Source organism: Pelophylax lessonae, assembly GCF_965119305.1.
Source record: "Pelophylax lessonae genome assembly, chromosome: 7".
NCBI lineage: Eukaryota > Metazoa > Chordata > Amphibia > Anura > Ranidae > Pelophylax > Pelophylax lessonae.
The window spans coordinates 56,532,714-56,551,674 of NC_138774.1; the positions used below are offsets into that span (position 1 = coordinate 56,532,714).

The 18,961-nt window shown below is 49.0% G+C and overlaps 1 protein-coding gene across 2 annotated transcripts in view; it reads left to right on the top strand.

Annotated features, from left to right (window-relative positions):
• The first annotated feature begins 5,421 nt into the window (after positions 1 to 5,421).
• Positions 5,422 to 18,961, top strand: part of SIPA1L3 (signal induced proliferation associated 1 like 3) — a 363,749-nt gene continuing 350,209 nt past the window's right edge. For both annotated transcript variants that reach the window (XM_082263616.1, XM_082263619.1), the window contains exon 1: positions 5,422 to 5,520. The gene's annotated coding sequence lies outside the window, so the exon portion shown is untranslated. The remainder of the gene's footprint in view (positions 5,521 to 18,961) is intronic.

Sequence of the window (18,961 nt, forward strand, 5' to 3'; positions counted from 1 at the left end):
TGGGGCCCCCCGGGCAAGTGGGGCCCCCAGGCAACTTCCCAGAGTGCCCATTTGGTAAGATGGCCCTGGGTGTAGGGTTAAAGGATCCAGTGTATACAGGAAGGGGGGTGTAGAGTTAAAAGGGGGGAAGTGATTACAGGAAGGGGGGTGTACGGTTAAAGGAGGGCAGTGGGGTTAGTGTGTACAGGAAGGGGGGTGTAGGGTTAAAGGAGGGCAGTGTGTAGAGGAAGGGGGTGTAGGGTTAAAGGAGGGCAGTGGGGGCAGTGTGTAGAGGAAGGGGGTGTAAGGTTAAAGGAGGGCAGTAGAGGCAGTGTGTAGAGGAAGGGGGTGTAGGGTTAAAGGAGGGCAGTGTGTACAGGAAGGGGGTGTAGGGTTAAAGGAGGGCAGTGGGGTAGTGTGTAGAGGAAGGGGTGTAGGGTTTAAGGAGGGCACTAGGGGCAGTGTGTACAGGAAGGGGGGTGTAGGGTTAAAGGAGGGCAGTGGGGGCAGTGTGTACAGGAAGGGGGGTGTAGGGTTAAAGGAGGGAAGTGGGGGGAGTGTGTACAGGAAGGGGGTGTAGGGTTAAAGGAGGGAAGTGGGGGCAATGTGTACAGGAAGGGGGTGTAGGGTTAAAGGAGGGCAGTGTGTAGAGGAAGGGGGTGTAGGGTTAAAGGAGGGCAGTGTGTACAGGAAGGGGGATGTAGGGTTAAAGGAGGGCAGTGGGGGTAGTGTGTACAGGAAGGGGGGTGTAGGGTTAAAGGAGGGCAGTGTGTAGAGGAAGGGGGTGTAGGGTTAAAGGAGGGCAGTGGGGGCAGTGTGTAGAGGAAGGGGGTGTAAGGTTAAAGGAGGGCAGTAGAGGCAGTGTGTAGAGGAAGGGGGTGTAGGGTTAAAGGAGGGCAGTGTGTAGAGGAAGGGGGGTGTAGGGTTAAAGGAGGGCAGTGGGGTAGTGTGTAGAGGAAGGGGTGTAGGGTTTAAGGAGGGCACTAGGGGCAGTGTGTACAGGAAGGGGGGTGTAGGGTTAAAGGAGGGCAGTGGGGGCAGTGTGTACAGGAAGGGGGGTGTAGGGTTAAAGGAGGGAAGTGGGGGGAGTGTGTACAGGAAGGGGGTGTAGGGTTAAAGGAGGGAAGTGGGGGCAATGTGTACAGGAAGGGGGTGTAGGGTTAAAGGAGGGCAGTGTGTAGAGGAAGGGGGTGTAGGGTTAAAGGAGGGCAGTGTGTACAGGAAGGGGGGTGTAGGGTTAAAGGAGGGCAGTGGGGTAGTGTGTAGAGGAAGGGGTGTAGGGTTTAAGGAGGGCAGTAGGGGCAGTGTGTACAGGAAGGGGGTGTAGCATTAAAGAAGGGCAGTGGGGCAGTGTGTACAGGAAGGGGGTGTAGGGTTAAAGGAGGGCAGTGTGTACAGGAAGGGGGGTGTAGGGTTAAAGGAGGGCAGTGGGGTAGTGTGTAGAGGAAGGGGTGTAGGGTTTAAGGAGGGCACTAGGGGCAGTGTGTACAGGAAGGAGGGTGTAGGGTTAAAGGAGGGCAGTGGGGGCAGTGTGTACAGGAAGGGGGGTGTAGGGTTAAAGGAGGGAAGTGGGGGGAGTGTGTACAGGAAGGGGGTGTAGGGTTAAAGGAGGGAAGTGGGGGCAATGTGTACAGGAAGGGGGTGTAGGGTTAAAGGAGGGCAGTGTGTAGAGGAAGGGGGTGTAGGGTTAAAGGAGGGCAGTGTGTACAGGAAGGGGGTTGTAGGGTTAAAGGAGGGCAGTGGGGGTAGTGTGTACAGGAAGGGGGGTGTAGGGTTAAAGGAGGGCAGTGTGTAGAGGAAGGGGGTGTAGGGTTAAAGGAGGGCAGTGGGGGCAGTGTGTAGAGGAAGGGGGTGTAAGGTTAAAGGAGGGCAGTAGAGGCAGTGTGTAGAGGAAGGGGGTGTAGGGTTAAAGGAGGGCAGTGTGTAGAGGAAGGGGGGTGTAGGGTTAAAGGAGGGCAGTGGGGTAGTGTGTAGAGGAAGGGGTGTAGGGTTTAAGGAGGGCAGTAGGGGCAGTGTGTACAGGAAGGGGGTGTAGCATTAAAGAAGGGCAGTGGGGCAGTGTGTACAGGAAGGGGGTGTAGGGTTAAAGGAGGGCAGTGTGTACAGGAAGGGGGGTGTAGGGTTAAAGGAGGGCAGTGGGGGCAGTGTGTAGAGGAAGGGGGTGTAAGGTTAAAGGAGGGCAGTAGAGGCAGTGTGTAGAGGAAGGGGGTGTAGGGTTAAAGGAGGGCAGTGTGTACAGGAAGGGGGTGTAGGGTTAAAGGAGGGCAGTGGGGTAGTGTGTAGAGGAAGGGGTGTAGGGTTTAAGGAGGGCACTAGGGGCAGTGTGTACAGGAAGGGGGGTGTAGGGTTAAAGGAGGGCAGTGGGGGCAGTGTGTACAGGAAGGGGGGTGTAGGGTTAAAGGAGGGAAGTGGGGGGAGTGTGTACAGGAAGGGGGTGTAGGGTTAAAGGAGGGAAGTGGGGGCAATGTGTACAGGAAGGGGGTGTAGGGTTAAAGGAGGGCAGTGTGTAGAGGAAGGGGGTGTAGGGTTAAAGGAGGGCAGTGTGTACAGGAAGGGGGATGTAGGGTTAAAGGAGGGCAGTGGGGGTAGTGTGTACAGGAAGGGGGGTGTAGGGTTAAAGGAGGGCAGTGTGTAGAGGAAGGGGGTGTAGGGTTAAAGGAGGGCAGTGGGGGCAGTGTGTAGAGGAAGGGGGTGTAAGGTTAAAGGAGGGCAGTAGAGGCAGTGTGTAGAGGAAGGGGGTGTAGGGTTAAAGGAGGGCAGTGTGTAGAGGAAGGGGGGTGTAGGGTTAAAGGAGGGCAGTGGGGTAGTGTGTAGAGGAAGGGGTGTAGGGTTTAAGGAGGGCACTAGGGGCAGTGTGTACAGGAAGGGGGGTGTAGGGTTAAAGGAGGGCAGTGGGGGCAGTGTGTACAGGAAGGGGGGTGTAGGGTTAAAGGAGGGAAGTGGGGGGAGTGTGTACAGGAAGGGGGTGTAGGGTTAAAGGAGGGAAGTGGGGGCAATGTGTACAGGAAGGGGGTGTAGGGTTAAAGGAGGGCAGTGTGTAGAGGAAGGGGGTGTAGGGTTAAAGGAGGGCAGTGTGTACAGGAAGGGGGGTGTAGGGTTAAAGGAGGGCAGTGGGGTAGTGTGTAGAGGAAGGGGTGTAGGGTTTAAGGAGGGCAGTAGGGGCAGTGTGTACAGGAAGGGGGTGTAGCATTAAAGAAGGGCAGTGGGGCAGTGTGTACAGGAAGGGGGTGTAGGGTTAAAGGAGGGCAGTGTGTACAGGAAGGGGGGTGTAGGGTTAAAGGAGGGCAGTGGGGTAGTGTGTAGAGGAAGGGGTGTAGGGTTTAAGGAGGGCACTAGGGGCAGTGTGTACAGGAAGGAGGGTGTAGGGTTAAAGGAGGGCAGTGGGGGCAGTGTGTACAGGAAGGGGGGTGTAGGGTTAAAGGAGGGAAGTGGGGGGAGTGTGTACAGGAAGGGGGTGTAGGGTTAAAGGAGGGAAGTGGGGGCAATGTGTAGAGGAAGGGGGTGTAGGGTTAAAGGAGGGCAGTGTGTACAGGAAGGGGGTTGTAGGGTTAAAGGAGGGCAGTGGGGGTAGTGTGTACAGGAAGGGGGGTGTAGGGTTAAAGGAGGGCAGTGTGTAGAGGAAGGGGGTGTAGGGTTAAAGGAGGGCAGTGGGGGCAGTGTGTAGAGGAAGGGGGTGTAAGGTTAAAGGAGGGCAGTAGAGGCAGTGTGTAGAGGAAGGGGGTGTAGGGTTAAAGGAGGGCAGTGTGTAGAGGAAGGGGGGTGTAGGGTTAAAGGAGGGCAGTGGGGTAGTGTGTAGAGGAAGGGGTGTAGGGTTTAAGGAGGGCACTAGGGGCAGTGTGTACAGGAAGGGGGGTGTAGGGTTAAAGGAGGGAAGTGGGGGGAGTGTGTACAGGAAGGGGGTGTAGGGTTAAAGGAGGGAAGTGGGGGCAATGTGTACAGGAAGGGGGTGTAGGGTTAAAGGAGGGCAGTGTGTAGAGGAAGGGGGTGTAGGGTTAAAGGAGGGCAGTGTGTACAGGAAGGGGGGTGTAGGGTTAAAGGAGGGCAGTGGGGTAGTGTGTAGAGGAAGGGGTGTAGGGTTTAAGGAGGGCACTAGGGGCAGTGTGTACAGGAAGGAGGGTGTAGGGTTAAAGGAGGGCAGTGGGGGCAGTGTGTACAGGAAGGGGGGTGTAGGGTTAAAGGAGGGAAGTGGGGGGAGTGTGTACAGGAAGGGGGTGTAGGGTTAAAGGAGGGAAGTGGGGGCAATGTGTACAGGAAGGGGGTGTAGGGTTAAAGGAGGGAAGTGGGGGCAATGTGTACAGGAAGGGGGTGTAGGGTTAAAGGAGGGCAGTGTGTAGAGGAAGGGGGTGTAGGGTTAAAGGAGGGCAGTGTGTACAGGAAGGGGGTTGTAGGGTTAAAGGAGGGCAGTGGGGGTAGTGTGTACAGGAAGGGGGGTGTAGGGTTAAAGGAGGGCAGTGTGTAGAGGAAGGGGGTGTAGGGTTAAAGGAGGGCAGTGGGGGCAGTGTGTAGAGGAAGGGGGTGTAAGGTTAAAGGAGGGCAGTAGAGGCAGTGTGTAGAGGAAGGGGGTGTAGGGTTAAAGGAGGGCAGTGTGTAGAGGAAGGGGGGTGTAGGGTTAAAGGAGGGCAGTGGGGTAGTGTGTAGAGGAAGGGGTGTAGGGTTTAAGGAGGGCACTAGGGGCAGTGTGTACAGGAAGGGGGGTGTAGGGTTAAAGGAGGGAAGTGGGGGGAGTGTGTACAGGAAGGGGGTGTAGGGTTAAAGGAGGGAAGTGGGGGCAATGTGTACAGGAAGGGGGTGTAGGGTTAAAGGAGGGCAGTGTGTAGAGGAAGGGGGTGTAGGGTTAAAGGAGGGCAGTGGGGTAGTGTGTAGAGGAAGGGGTGTAGGGTTTAAGGAGGGCAGTGTGTACAGGAAGGGGGTGTAGCATTAAAGAAGGGCAGTGGGGGCAGTGTGTACAGGAAGGGGGTGTAGGGTTAAAGGATGGCAGTGGGGGCAATGTGTACAGTACAGGAAGGGGGTGTAGGGTTATAGGGGGGCAGTGTGTACAGGAAGGAGGGTGTAGGGTTAAAGAGGGGCAGTGTGTACAGGAAGGAGGGTGTAGGGTTAAAGGAGGGCAATGGGGGTAGTGTGTACAGGAAGGGGGGTGTAAGGGTAAAGGGGGGCAGTGTGTATAGGAAGGGGGTGTAGGGTTAAAGGGGGGCAGTGTGTACAGGAAGGGGGGTGTAGGGTTAAAGGGGGGCAGTGTGTATAGGAAGGGGGATGATCTGAGACTCTTCCTAGCAGCCCCTGTCATCGCTCCTAACAAGTTCACTGCCAGTGTTCACTTTGTAAACTTGTTAATAAAGCTGATAGAAAAAAAAGACCTGTGATTGGCAGACTACGCTGTGGTTGGCGGCGTTCAGGCAGCCATGTTGGCCGTGGGCGGGGTTAGCGTAGTGAGTGCAGAGGCGGTGGGCGTGTCTGTGGGCGGTGGGCGTGCCGTGTAGTGTCGCTGTGGGAAGCGCTGGGATCGGCGGAGCTCGGAGTGGGATTCCGGGGGAGCCGATGTCGGTAAGTGCCGGAACCGGGGGGAAGTCCGGGGGAAAGTGGATGGGGGGCGGTGTGTGGAAGGAGAGGAGCGGGGAAAGGAATGGACGGAGCCGGGGGACGGAGGAGCGCTCCCGGGGGAAGGGAGCCGGCTGTGTGCACCAGATGGGACCGGGCTGTGTGAGGAGAGCCGAGCGGGGTGACTGAGGGGGGTGCCGGACATATGGGGGCCACTAATGACTGGGAATGTGAGGGGCTCCTAAGTGATATTATGGGGGTACAAGTTATGGGGGACCCCAATGACTGAGAATATGGGGGTGCAAACTATGGCCCCCCATGACACAATGACTGAGAATAGGGGGGTGCAGTTTGTATGGAGAATCCTAATGACTGGGGGTACAGGGGATATATTGGGGGGCTTTAATGGCTGAATGGGAATATTGGGAAGGACATATGGGGGCCCCTAATCACTCACTGGGGGTGAAAGCTATGGGGGGCTCCTAATTATTGAGAGCATGGGAATATGGGGGTGGCGAATATGGGGTCCCCCTATTGGTACATTTACGGAGAATTTGGAGGTACAGGTTTTGGGGTGCAAAATCATTGGTAATATGGGGGGCCCCTAATGACTCAAAATATGGGGGTGCAAGCTATTGGGGCCACCAATGGCACAATCACTGAGTATGGAGGACCCTAATGATTGTGGGGTACAGGTTATATTGGGGGTTCTAATGGCTGAATAGGAATATTGGGAAGCAGGATGTATGGGGGCCCCCTAATCATTGGGAATATAGGGGTGCAAGCTTTGGGGAGCTCCTAATGATTGAGTGTGAGGGTACAAGTTATGGGGCCCCCAATGACACGACTGTGAATATTGGGGTGCGGGATATAAAAGGGTTCCCTATTGACTGGGAATATGGGGGTGCAGTATATAAAAGGGTGCCCCTATTGACTGGGAATATGGGGGTGCAGGATATAAAAGGGGGCCCCTATAGACTGGGAATATGGGGGTGCAGGATATAAAAGGGGGCCCCTATTGACTGGGAATATGGGGGTGCATGACATATAGGGGCCCTAATGGCAGAATCACTAGAAATATGGGGGAATATTGGTTATATCGGGGGCCCTAATGACAGGAAATATGGGGACACAGGTTATATTGGGGGCAATAATGGGTAAATGACTGGGCATATATAGGTGGCCCCTAATGGCACAGTTACTGATAATATGGGGGTGCAGCTTATATTGGGGGTCCTAATGGCTGAATGACTGGAAATATGGTGGTACAAGTTATGGGGCCCCTAATCACTGGGCTATGACAGGATCTCAGGGGTCAGCACATAGTACAGTAATTGGGATGCAGATCCGGGGGTTCGGGTTTTATGGGGGGGGGGGGGGTGTTGTCACAGTGACTGGTGCTTGGTTGGAAATCTAGGGGTGCAGCCTATGGGGGGGGGGGGGCTTCTGCTTGTATTAAAAGTGGTTTATGATGGTAATTCAGGGGTATGGCATAATGACTGGGATTTGATTGAAAATCTAGGGGTGCTGGATATGGGGGGAGGGGGGCATGTGCTAGTACACTAGGGGTGCAAGTCCTGGCATAGTGCCCTGTGTAAGGCTGGATTTTGAGGGGTGCAGCAAATGAGGCTTCTGCTGACAGTGGGTGTATGACAAAACTTTAGGGGTTCAGGGCATTGCACAGGGACTAGTGTAAGGCTGCAAATCTGGGGGGTACAGGATAGGGGTGTAGGATATGCGTTGGCACAATGATTAGTATATGACTAGAAATCTGGGGGTGGCCGGGGGGGGGGGGGGAATGTGCTGACACAGTGATTGGTTTATTTGAAGAGTTAAGGGGGTGCAGATCATGGCCCAATGTTCTGTGTGGCTGGAATTTGAAGGGTGCAGCATAGGGGGAGGGGGATTGCTGGTACAACGAGTGGTGATAGGTGGTAAATCTGGGGGTGTACAGCAGGGGAAGTGTTGGCACAATAACCAGTGTATGGCTGGAAATAGAGGGGTGCAGGTTATGGGGAGTCTTACAGTGTTAGGTGTATGAGAGGGGAGCAGGTCATTACACAAATGATATCTGGGGTGCCAGCTGTAGCGAGGCATTGGAAGGTGCCAGTATATACTGGAATATGGAGGGTTCTGGTCATTGCAGAGTGGCAGAAGTATGGTAATGGATTGGGGGGTGCAGGAGATGGGGGGTTGTATGATGATCAGTGAGGGGGTTCAGGTCACAGCACATTGCTGGATATCGGGGGGGGGGGGGTTATTGGAATAGGACATGGATGCTACATGGGTAGAGATCTAGTGTTGCTGCGCCATGATAAGCAGTGGTTGGCATAGTTCTGGACTTGCACTACCAGGATTTCTGCCGTATTCTATATTTCCAGCTATACACCAATCACTGTGCTGGCGCATGTCCCCCGATCATCCAAACCCCCACATTTCCTGCCGTGTCTCGTTAGCCGCTCTCATACACCACGTGGAGCCGCTCTTCTCCTCTCCGCTCTTCTCTCCTTCCCATCATTCTCCATGCCGATAATAGGACTGAGGGAGGACGGGATGGGGGCGTTCAGATTTTTGCTAAGGGCTGGTGGAAATGTTCATCTTTCTAAATGCATGAATTTTGTACATGTGAGAACCTTAACTGGTTAAAAAAAAAGAGAAAAACCCTTACCGTGGGATCCCTAGCACTGCAAGGGTTAAATGCTTGTTAAGTCTGGGGGTGGAGGAAAAGGCTGCACTGATTACCTTATTATTTGCTCTCCTCTTCTCAGACACTCCCGGTGATAAACAGGCCCTCGCCACCCTTGCCTACAATGAGGGACACTTGGTCCTGCGTTGTATTTGGTGCGCCCGCCGTCCGGAGCACCTTAGAGAAAAAGTCTCAGGTCGCAGAGATGGAGAAGTCTGCTGGAGTGAGGAAAAAGATAGATGATGGCTCTAATTCCTCTGTCCTTTGACCAAACAAGAGTTTAACCCTCGCAGTGTGGGGGGGGTCTGCTGCAGGGGTAGATTTTGTCTAAAGCAGCCAATACATTATGCCATTTTCCTTCTTTCCACTACTGGTGAAAGGAAAGAAAATTGCTTGATTCCTCTATCAGTACAATGAGTGTTGCTGGGGGAATCCCTCCCGCAGTGCTATTGTATTTTGCTGGCGGGGACCCAGCAGAGCACAATGATCACTGCTGGTGGCTATAACCCATGGCAGCGATCACATGAAGAAAATCTGACCAACTGGTTGTACCAATGTCGATCGAGTACAATCAGCCTGCATGTAGATGGATCGAATATCGTCTATCCCTGCTGCACCAGCTGAGATTTGACCCATCTATGGCTGGCTTCATTCCTGGAGTTCAGCTTTAACAAGCACTTATTCCTTGTAATCCGTGTGTGTTGGGGGGGGGGGGGGGGTGGCGATTTGCACTGCAAGGGTCATTTCTATTCCTGCCAGGAGTGAGGCTGTAAAGCCGGCCATACTTGTATTGAAATTCAGCTGGTTTAGAAGCTTTGCCTTCTGTTGACTAAAGCCGGTTGTTTACAGAGCCCAATAGCTCAAGCTGAAATTTACACACAAGTGAATATGTTAAGATGGTCATACTTGGACCAAAATGTAGGTGGTTCAGCAGGGACTGGACAAATTTTGATCCATGTATTGGCAGGCTGGTTGTACAGAAGTCAATCTACCACAAGGCTTCTATACAAGAAGATTGTTTGAAACTTTTTGTGTGATCAGCGCCTTCAGCTGGACCCAGCAGCATTGATCATTGTATTGAGGTGGCAGGGAAGTCTCCCCACTGTCTGAACACATTGGGGTTGGTTTACTAAAACCGGAGTGTGCAAACTCTGTTGCAGCTGTGCATGGGAGCCAATCAGCATCTAGCTTGTTCAGATAAGCTTTGACAATAAGAGCCGGTTCACACTACTCCGACTTTTGGTCGCCTGACCAGTAGCGCTCCATGCTGTGCAATGGAACCGTTCCAATCAGAGCGACTCAAGTCTCTCCGACTTAGAAAAAGGTTCCTGCACTACTTTTGGGCGAAGTCGGAGCGACTTGCATTGACTTCTATTATGAGAAGTCGTTTGCAAGCCGCGATGAAGTTGTGCTGCACAGGCGACTTCAAAGTCGGGGCGACTGAGTCGCCGCGGTGTGAACCGTCTCTTAAACATGGAAGCTGATTGGTTTCTATGCAGAGCTGCACCAGATTTTGCACTCTCCAGTTTTAGTAAATAAGCCGCTGATCTGGAGGATTCCCTCATCCACACCTAATGTGTTGAATGGGGGAAATGGGTAATTTTTTTGTTCAACCTAGTGGTTGAAAGAGGAAAAAAAAATTCTGTATGGGCTGCCTAAATACATTTATATACAAGTCTCTTTATTATTTATGCATTCCTTTTAGTTCTGTGGCAAATGCTTGTTTGTCAAACTGCTGTAAAGGTTCTCTGTGCAGGACTGAGCGATGCACAGCGGTGTGAACAGCGCCATTGACTCTCATTGCACACATCTCATCCAGCTTTAGTACCGATTAGACAGAACCTGATTAAATCTTCTTCATTGATTCACGGCAGAAGCTGCCTGGGCTTTGTAAATCAGATTCTCCTACAGGCTCTGGAAAATTGAGAATCTGATTGGCTGTTGTAGAGAAAAAAAAAACAGCTTTTCTTTCAAATACTTTGTGGTGTCACCTATGAAATGTGTAAGAAGTCCGTGTATTGGGAGTTGTGGAATCTCAGGCTCTCTGGTTTTGAGGTTGAATATGTCAGGCGCTGTTGTAGATTTGGGGTGTATGATAGAGATCGGAGTGACGGGGGGGTGCAGGTCTTGTAGTGAAATCTCACACTAGCCATACATGTAATAATACAGATATTCTACTTAGTAAATCAGATGTAAAAAAAGACAGTTGTTTTCAGTAAAGGAATATTCTCCTTTAGAGATGATAAATACAGTAAATATATGCTGTGGGTTTTGTCAAAAAAGAATCCGCTGGTGCCAACTGAAGATCTGACCAACCAAATCAATGTTTTCTTTGTCATGGGAAAAATTCATTTTCAGACAGATGATCATTGAAACGGTTCAAACTGTAACAGATCATTTATCATTGCAAGCATCCCAGTAGTGCCCCAGTAAGACGTCAGTTGTGACGAAATGCGTCGGGTCACGGCGTGCTGACGTCACCCATGTAACCCAGAAGGATGGGTGGATTTTCCAGTTGGCCGGGGGCTTTGGTTTTTTAGCGCTCACAATCTGCATTATTGTAAGTGTCTTTCTTTTATAATAAATTATATTTGGATGGTTTTACATTATGGGGCTTCTAATGTTTTTTATTCCATGATTGCTGCTTTATTCATCCATGGACCGTGAGGCTGGGACAAGTGTTGTCACTTAGGTGACACATACGGCCTGTACATTCACAGTCGTGGACATCACCCCAGGTTTAGTTTGGTCGATTGGAATCTTGCTGCTTCCTCTGCCTTGGTGTTTATAAGCCCCCATATTTATTGGCCTCTGGTAAGCATATCTGATGGTGGCGGATTATTGAGCACTTGCAGTGGATTTATTGCACAGTTTATTGAATATCACACACTGTGTTACACCCTTTAACGGGACTTTTACTTGAAATTATTCATATATTAATTTATTCTTTTTATTTAATTGATGCTTTGGGTCATTTCTGTGTATTCAGATACTCATCATTTTTTGCATGATTTTTTTTTTCATATTTATTGTGTACTAATATATCAATGATCATTATTTAGCGCATCTTTTTTTCATTATCTCAGCACCTTAATTTATTGTATTGCAGTTATTTTGGACATTTTGGTTCGTCACCGATGTCACTATTTATTTGCATGTAATTTATAATCAATTTTATAGATATATTTGAACACATTTTTTTTTTTTTCACTCAGTGATCAATTTATTAATTGGTCTCCCTATTTTTGATCACTTAGCGCAGCTTGTTTTATTATTATTATTTGGTCTTTGTGTTACCTCACTGGAAGCTGCTACTTTTAGGGCTCTTTCACACGGGCGTTCAGTTTTTTTTGCCCGATCAGGTCCTTTTTTTTTTTTTTTGAAACGGACACGGATGACACTTATGTCATCCGGTCCGTCTGTCCGTTTTTCATCCCATCCGTTTGCGGATGAAAAATGGACATAATGTATCTCCATGTAAATACGGATATCAGCGGATGACACCATTGACATGCGTTTTTGCGTCCGTTCCGTTTTTTGAATGGAAGAAAAAATAGGTTTCTCAACGGATGTCAGCGGATGATCATCCACTGACATCCATATTTACATAGAGATACATTATGTCCGTTTTTCATCCGGAAACGGATGGGATGAAAAACGGACATACGGAACGCCCGTGTGAAAGAGCCCGTATTGTTTCACATTTTTCACTAGCGTGGTTACACTTTTTGAATCATTGCAAGCATGGCCGGGGTAAAGGGTCAGTTCCTGAGACTAGCACAGGAAAGTACTGGGGTGACTGCTATACCACAGTAACTAGTACATATCTTGCAGGCATATCGGGGGGGGGGGGGGTTAAACTATGATGGAGGCAGATAATAACACTGATTGTATGAGGAAATATAGAGCAAGTCATGGAAGATGTGAAGATGATGGACAGCATTTGTGTGAAGCTGCAGAAAGGAAGTTTCAGCTTAGATCCGTGTTCCTCAACCTTTTTTTCAGTGAAGGCACCCTTTAAAATTTTGAACAATTTCAAGGCACCCCATTTTAAAATGTAGAATATTGTTCCGATAATTTTACATAATACGGAAGCATCGACACACGTTGGACACCCAACTATAGAGGTGATTTAAATTCACTTTTGCACCCTAGTACTGACTAGTATTCCACAGTTTCTCACCACCAATGTGACCCCAGTGTTGATGGGAGAGGGGCAGGGGAGGGTCAAACAAGGATGCTGTGTAGGCAATCAACGCCCTTCTTATCAACACTGATGACCTCACTGGTTGTTAGGACGCCGCTGGCTGGAAGGTTGAAATGGTGCACAATAAATCCCAGGTTTAATCTATCTGCTGATTTGTATACATTTTTAGGCATTTTTTTCCAAGGCACCCCTGAAGAAACGTCAAAGCACCCTGGTTGAAAAAGGCTGGCTTAGACCATAATGGCTAACAAGCACGGGACTCCATTGTATGAAATGGGGGGGGGGGGGGTTTATTCTAATCACAAGCACTACATCCATACACAGCAGTATATTGGTACAGTAGATGAGCCTGTTCAGGTGCCTGTTCATGTATTGCATTCAGTCCGCGCTCCGCCCCGCCTCCTCTCAGTGAGCTCTATGGGATGTAATGCTTTCAGTCCGCGCTCACTGAGAGGAGGCGGGGCGGAGCGCGGACCGAATGCAAATCATCCCTGAGAACAGCTGGTGCCGGTCTGGAAATAACGCGAGATTTCGTAACTCGGCAATTCGCTAGGGCTGCTGGGATACATAACGCCGCTATCCAAGGAGCCCTTGCGAATCGCAGAGTGACGTAATTGCCTATAGGCAGCAGGACCCGGAAGTGGGGATGAATAAAGAAAAACGGTATTTCCTTACTTAAAAAATAATTTACATTGGTAAAAGCATATTTAAAGGGGATTGCATACATCTCAACTTATTAAACTGGGTGGAACTCCGCTTAAGTTGCACTGAGTTGCGCCTTTGAAATCGTGCGATTTCAGATGAAGTTGCACAATTTCAAAGCTGCAGTCAGTGTGTATGGGAGGCTAATGGAGCCCCAGATAGCAGTAAAACATGACAGCGCGTTTCACACACTTCGCGTAGCGGGAATGTGAATTCCCGCTGACACTTTTTTTTTTTTTTTGCGTGTTTTACATGCATAGAGCAGAGCCCGTTCACTTGCATGAGCTGCCCTATGTATAATACCTGTGCCAAGGAAGCTCCACCCAGAAGCGAGCCAGGTGTATTTTGCATCGATTTTTCACGTGACAAATGCTGGAAATCGCAGCAAGAAATGGTGGCACCACAATCGTGTCACACGTTTTACCACATTTCTGAAAACATGAGCAGAAGCGCACAATAATGTCTGCATTTTCAGAGCGACCATATGTGAATGCAGTCTTAATAAGACATTCTAACTTTTGCTTACTTTGTTGATCTGGATACGTGTTATGGGCTAGTGACTCGGACGTGTCAAAGTCAAAACGTAGCCAGGCGACTAGCATTTTTAGAATGAGTTCAGCAATGGCTGTCGCAGTTCAGTGCTTTAAAATAAAATGATACAATATTGCATGGTAGGGAGATTCTAGAGAAAGAACTTATGCTGGTTGTAGTGGAACAAATGTATTGAATATTTGGAATTGGAATACAGATAATTTTTTTCCAGTAAATTGATGTTCCGTGGTCTTGATTAGAATGGAGCTGCAATAAATAAAGGAGCAAGGTTATAGTAAACCAGGGTGTGGGGAGTCTCCAAACTTTCTAAACAAAGGGCCAATTTACTATCCTTTAGCCCTGGTTCACATTGGTGCTACTTTGAAATCATACTACTTCAGCGGAAGTAACACGATTTCAATGTAGCGGGTCAGCGCAATTTCAGGTGCTACTTGAAAGTCATCTGTGCAGCTTCATACACAGATGTCTATTGAAGTGTCACCTGAAATTGGCAAAAGTAGTGCAGGAACTACTTTTGCAAATCGCTGCACCTATTCGAACAGTGCCATTACCTGCAATTGGCTGCAACTTGTCATGCGATTTGACCTGCCAAATCACATGACAAATCGCTCCAACGTGAACGAGGTTTTAGACTTTTAGGGGGCTGGACTGTGGCCATTGGGAGTAGAAAAGGTCCTCACATCAGTGGGAAAACAATCTTTCATGTCAGTGTCCCCCATCGTTGGTGTCAGTGGGAGGAATTGTCCCCCCCATCGTTGGTGACAGTGGGAGGAATTGTCCCCCCCATCGTTGGTGACAGTGGGAGGAATTGTCCCCCCCATCGTTGGTGACAGTGGGTGGAATTGTCCCCCCCATCGTTGGTGACAGTGGGAGGAATTGTCCCCCCCCATCGTTGGTGACAGTGGGAGGAATTGTCCCCCCCCATCGTTGGTGACAGTGGGAGGAATTGTCCCCCCCCTCGTTGGTGACAGTGGGAGGAATTGTCCCCCCCCCCCTCGTTGGTGACAGTGGGAGGAATTGTCCCCCCCCCCTCGTTGGTGACAGTGGGAGGAATTGTCCCCCCCCCCCCCCCTCGTTGGTGACAGTGGGAGGAATTGTCCCCCCCCCATCGTTGGTGACAGTGGGAGGAATTGTCCCCCCCCCCATCGTTGGTGACAGTGGGAGGAATTGTCCCCCCCCCCCATCGTTGGTGACAGTGGGAGGAATTGTCCCCCCATCGTTGGTGACAGTGGGAGGAATTGTCCCCCATCGTTGTCCCCCATCGTTGTCCCCAGTGGGAGAAATTGTGCCCCATCATTGGTGCCATTGGGAGGAATTGTGTCTCATCGTTGGTATATTTGGGAGGAATTGTGTCTCATTGTTGATATCATTGTGAAGAATTATGTTCCACCATTTCACAGTGTGTACCGTCATAGAATGGTTCGCTGAATACAGCTAGCACGGCTTGATGTGCTTACCATTGTGAGTGTATTTTTATATCATTTTTAATAAACTTATAAATGTATGGAGAGCCTTAGATCGGCTCCTTTGTCTTATTTGTATGGGTCACATCTGAATCCAAAGTGGGAATAAGTGGCCGTCGGTTACTGGAACGCCTGCTGATCATCGCCTACAGGAGTGTATCCCGTTCAGGGAAATGCTTGCTCTGACCCACTGGTAATACATGGGTGAGAACTTGAGGTGAGCAGCCATCTTAAACTTGGTGGAGGGTTGCATGAGAGAGGAGTGATCTCCAAAGCACTGGCACTTTTTCCATCTGGATTGGATTGGCATTTGCACGATGTAATTTGCACTTTATTGGATATTATTCTATATGATGGGTCTTTTTTCACTACTTTATGAATGTCACGTTTACATTTGATGGGAGGTGTTTAATTTTATAGTGAATTTTCACTTCTATGTACATTCATTTGTATATTTATGGCGCAGCACCTTTTTTGATCACTTATGTTCCATCATTAGTGCCATTGGGAGGAATTTTATTTCCATCATTGGTGTCATTGGGAGGAATTGTGTCTCATTGTTGGCGTCAGTGGGAGGAATTGTGTCCCATTGTTGATTTCATTGGGAAGAAATGTGTCCCATTGTTGGTACCATTGGGAGGAATTGTGTCCCTTCGTTGGTGTCATTGGGAGGAATTGTGTCCCATTGTTGGTGTCATTGGGAGGATATGTGTCCCTTCGTTGGTGTCATTGGGAGGATATGTGTCCCTTCGTTGGTGTCATTAGGAGGAATTGTGTCCCATTGTTGGTGTCATTGGGAGGAATTGTGTCCCTTCGTTGGTGTCATTAGGAGGAATTGTGTCCCATTGTTGGTGTCATTGGGAGGAATTGTGTCCCTTCGTTGGTGTCATTGGGAGGAATTGTGTCCCTTCGTTGGTGTCATTGGGAGGAATTGTGTTCCTTCGTTGGTGTCATTGGGAGGAATTGTGTTCCTTCGTTGGTGTCATTGGGAGGAATTGTGCCCCGTCCTTGGTGTCATTGGGAGGAATTGTGCCCCGTCCTTGGTGTCATTGGGAGGATATGTGTCCCGTCCTTGGTGTCATTGGGAGGATATGTGTCCCTTCATTGGTGTCATTGGGAGGAATTGTGCCCCGTCCTTGGTGTCATTGGGAGGAATTGTGCCCCGTCCTTGGTGTCATTGGGAGGATATGTGTCCCGTCCTTGGTGTCATTGGGAGGATATGTGTCCCTTCATTGGTGTCATTGGGAGGAATTGTGTCCCGTCCTTGGTGTCATTGGGAGGATATGTGTCCCTTCGTTGGTGTCATTGGGAGGATATGTGTCCCTTCGTTGGTGTCATTAGGAGGAATTGTGTCCCATTGTTGGTGTCATTGGGAGGAATTGTGTCCCTTCGTTGGTGTCATTAGGAGGAATTGTGTCCCATTGTTGGTGTCATTGGGAGGAATTGTGTCCCTTCGTTGGTGTCATTGGGAGGAATTGTGTCCCTTCGTTGGTGTCATTGGGAGGAATTGTGTTCCTTCGTTGGTGTCATTGGGAGGAATTGTGTTCCTTCGTTGGTGTCATTGGGAGGAATTGTGCCCCGTCCTTGGTGTCATTGGGAGGAATTGTGCCCCGTCCTTGGTGTCATTGGGAGGATATGTGTCCCGTCCTTGGTGTCATTGGGAGGATATGTGTCCCTTCATTGGTGTCATTGGGAGGAATTGTGTCCCGTCCTTGGTGTCATTGGGAGGATATGTGTCCCATTGTTGGTACCATTGGGAGGAAATGTGTCCCGTCCTTGACATTATTGGGAGGAATTTTACCCCATCTTTGCGGTCATTGGGAGGAACTGTGTCCCATCATTGGTGTAAGGTGGGGGGGGGGATTATACCCCAATGTTAGTATCAGTGGATAAAATAGTGCCCCAAGAGCTGGATAAAGGGAAGCAAAGGGCCGCAGTTTGGAGAGCACTGGTATAGACAATGTTGGTTCCCTCACCCTGGTCTCTTGTCAGATAGATTGGATCATTGGGATGTATTCATAGTACAAAGAACAGTTCTTGTCTGTAGCAATCACTCAGGATGTCCCCACCATCACCCTATGCTGCAATACAATCATGAACAGGTAGAATTTGGTTGCTCGGGGGAAACACGTCTTCTTTCCGACACTCTCAGCTGTCAGAGTGCTATGGTCACGGCGAGGTAAGGCCAGATGTTCGGGTGATGATTTGTATTGGTCTTGACTAGGTGACATTAAAGGGGGTTTGTGGACGCCAAAACTGTGATGGCCAACGGCTAGTGGGAAATTGGGTGCACAAAGGATCACATATATAGGGTACAGTGATGCTGGGAGGTTATAAAGCTTTCTGGGGTGCAGATGGGTCTAGTAATTGTCCAAACCAAAGGGTGTATTTTGGTGTTGGTTCACAAGATGTGCCAAGTTTGTACACCATCAATGTATTTGTGCAGCTTGCTATTCTCCCTGAATCTGTCTTCCCAATGCCATCTCTGTGTGGGAGAGGATCTGCTCAGTGACGTCCGTGGAACTGACTAATTGTAGGTTTTGTGTGTGGGGCTCTATGCAGGAATAAATGACATTTTAATGCTTTTTGTTACTTCACACAGAAGGCCAGCACTCTCTGTAATGCAGAATATCTCCCACGTCACAGCTGTCCTTATATTGATTTCTACAAATCACTGACATCCTGACAGATACTCAGATCAGTAATTAGCACGTATTTAATAATTATATTTTATATATAATCTGGTAATCACACATAAACAACTCTGTCCTATAGGTTAGGTTTTATATTCGTAATCTGTTCTGACACCTGGTCTGTCCTGATCAAGCTTTTCCCGATGGGAGTTTGTGAGAGTTGTAGTCTTTATGGTCCCCCCTCCCCCCACACCCTCACATCTATCCCCTCTCCTTCTAAATGTCATTGATACTAATGCTCCTTACGTGCTTTTGTTACCTTCACGCTGTTACTTGCAATGGAAAACAAAAGCAAATAAAGCAACCTAGTCCATGACACTGAGAAAATGTGTTTACCCTTCTCCCACACATGCAGTAGGCTTCATCATAGTGAGCCATGGCACAGAGTACATAGACCAAATTAGGGGATTTCACATGGACAACTGATTTTTATTCGTCTTAGGAGGATTGTCAGATTCTGTTTTGATTTTTAGTCTTTGCACATGTACCGGACGGTTGCAAATTTGTGACACCATAAACAGCAAGGTTTTATTTTTTCCACATTTTTGGAATGATTCTGGGGTTGGTTCATAGTTTGGATGCAAATATTATTTTTTTATGTGTTGTTGCAATGTGTGGTAACAGTGTTGCAACCAATCAGACTTTATTTTCAGAAAGATGGATGGCAATTGATTGCTATTGCTTACTGCACGTAAAAGCAAAACCACCGGGTAGCCTTTCTCAACCTTTTATCCCCAAAGGGAACCCTTAAAATATTCAGGTCTTAGATAACACCTGCTGAAACTAATTTATGGGTGTTTATATTGGTGGTCATTGGATGAAAAAATGCCCATTACATTGATGGTCAATCAGTGGGTGGAAGAACTCGGCTTCATTTGGTGGTGAGTGGGAGGAAGAATGTCTATTGGTTGTCAGTCGAAGAAGAAATGTTCTATACATCGGTGGTCTTTGGTATGAAGAATGTCCTTTACATTGGTGGTGAGTGGGAGGAAGAACTCACCTTCATTGGTGGTGAGTGGAAGGAAGAACTCGCCTTTATTGGTGGTGAATGGGAGGAAGAATGTCTCTTACATTGGTTGTCAGTCGAAGAAGAAATGTTCTATACATTGGTGGTCTTTGGTATGAAGACTGTCCTTTACACTGG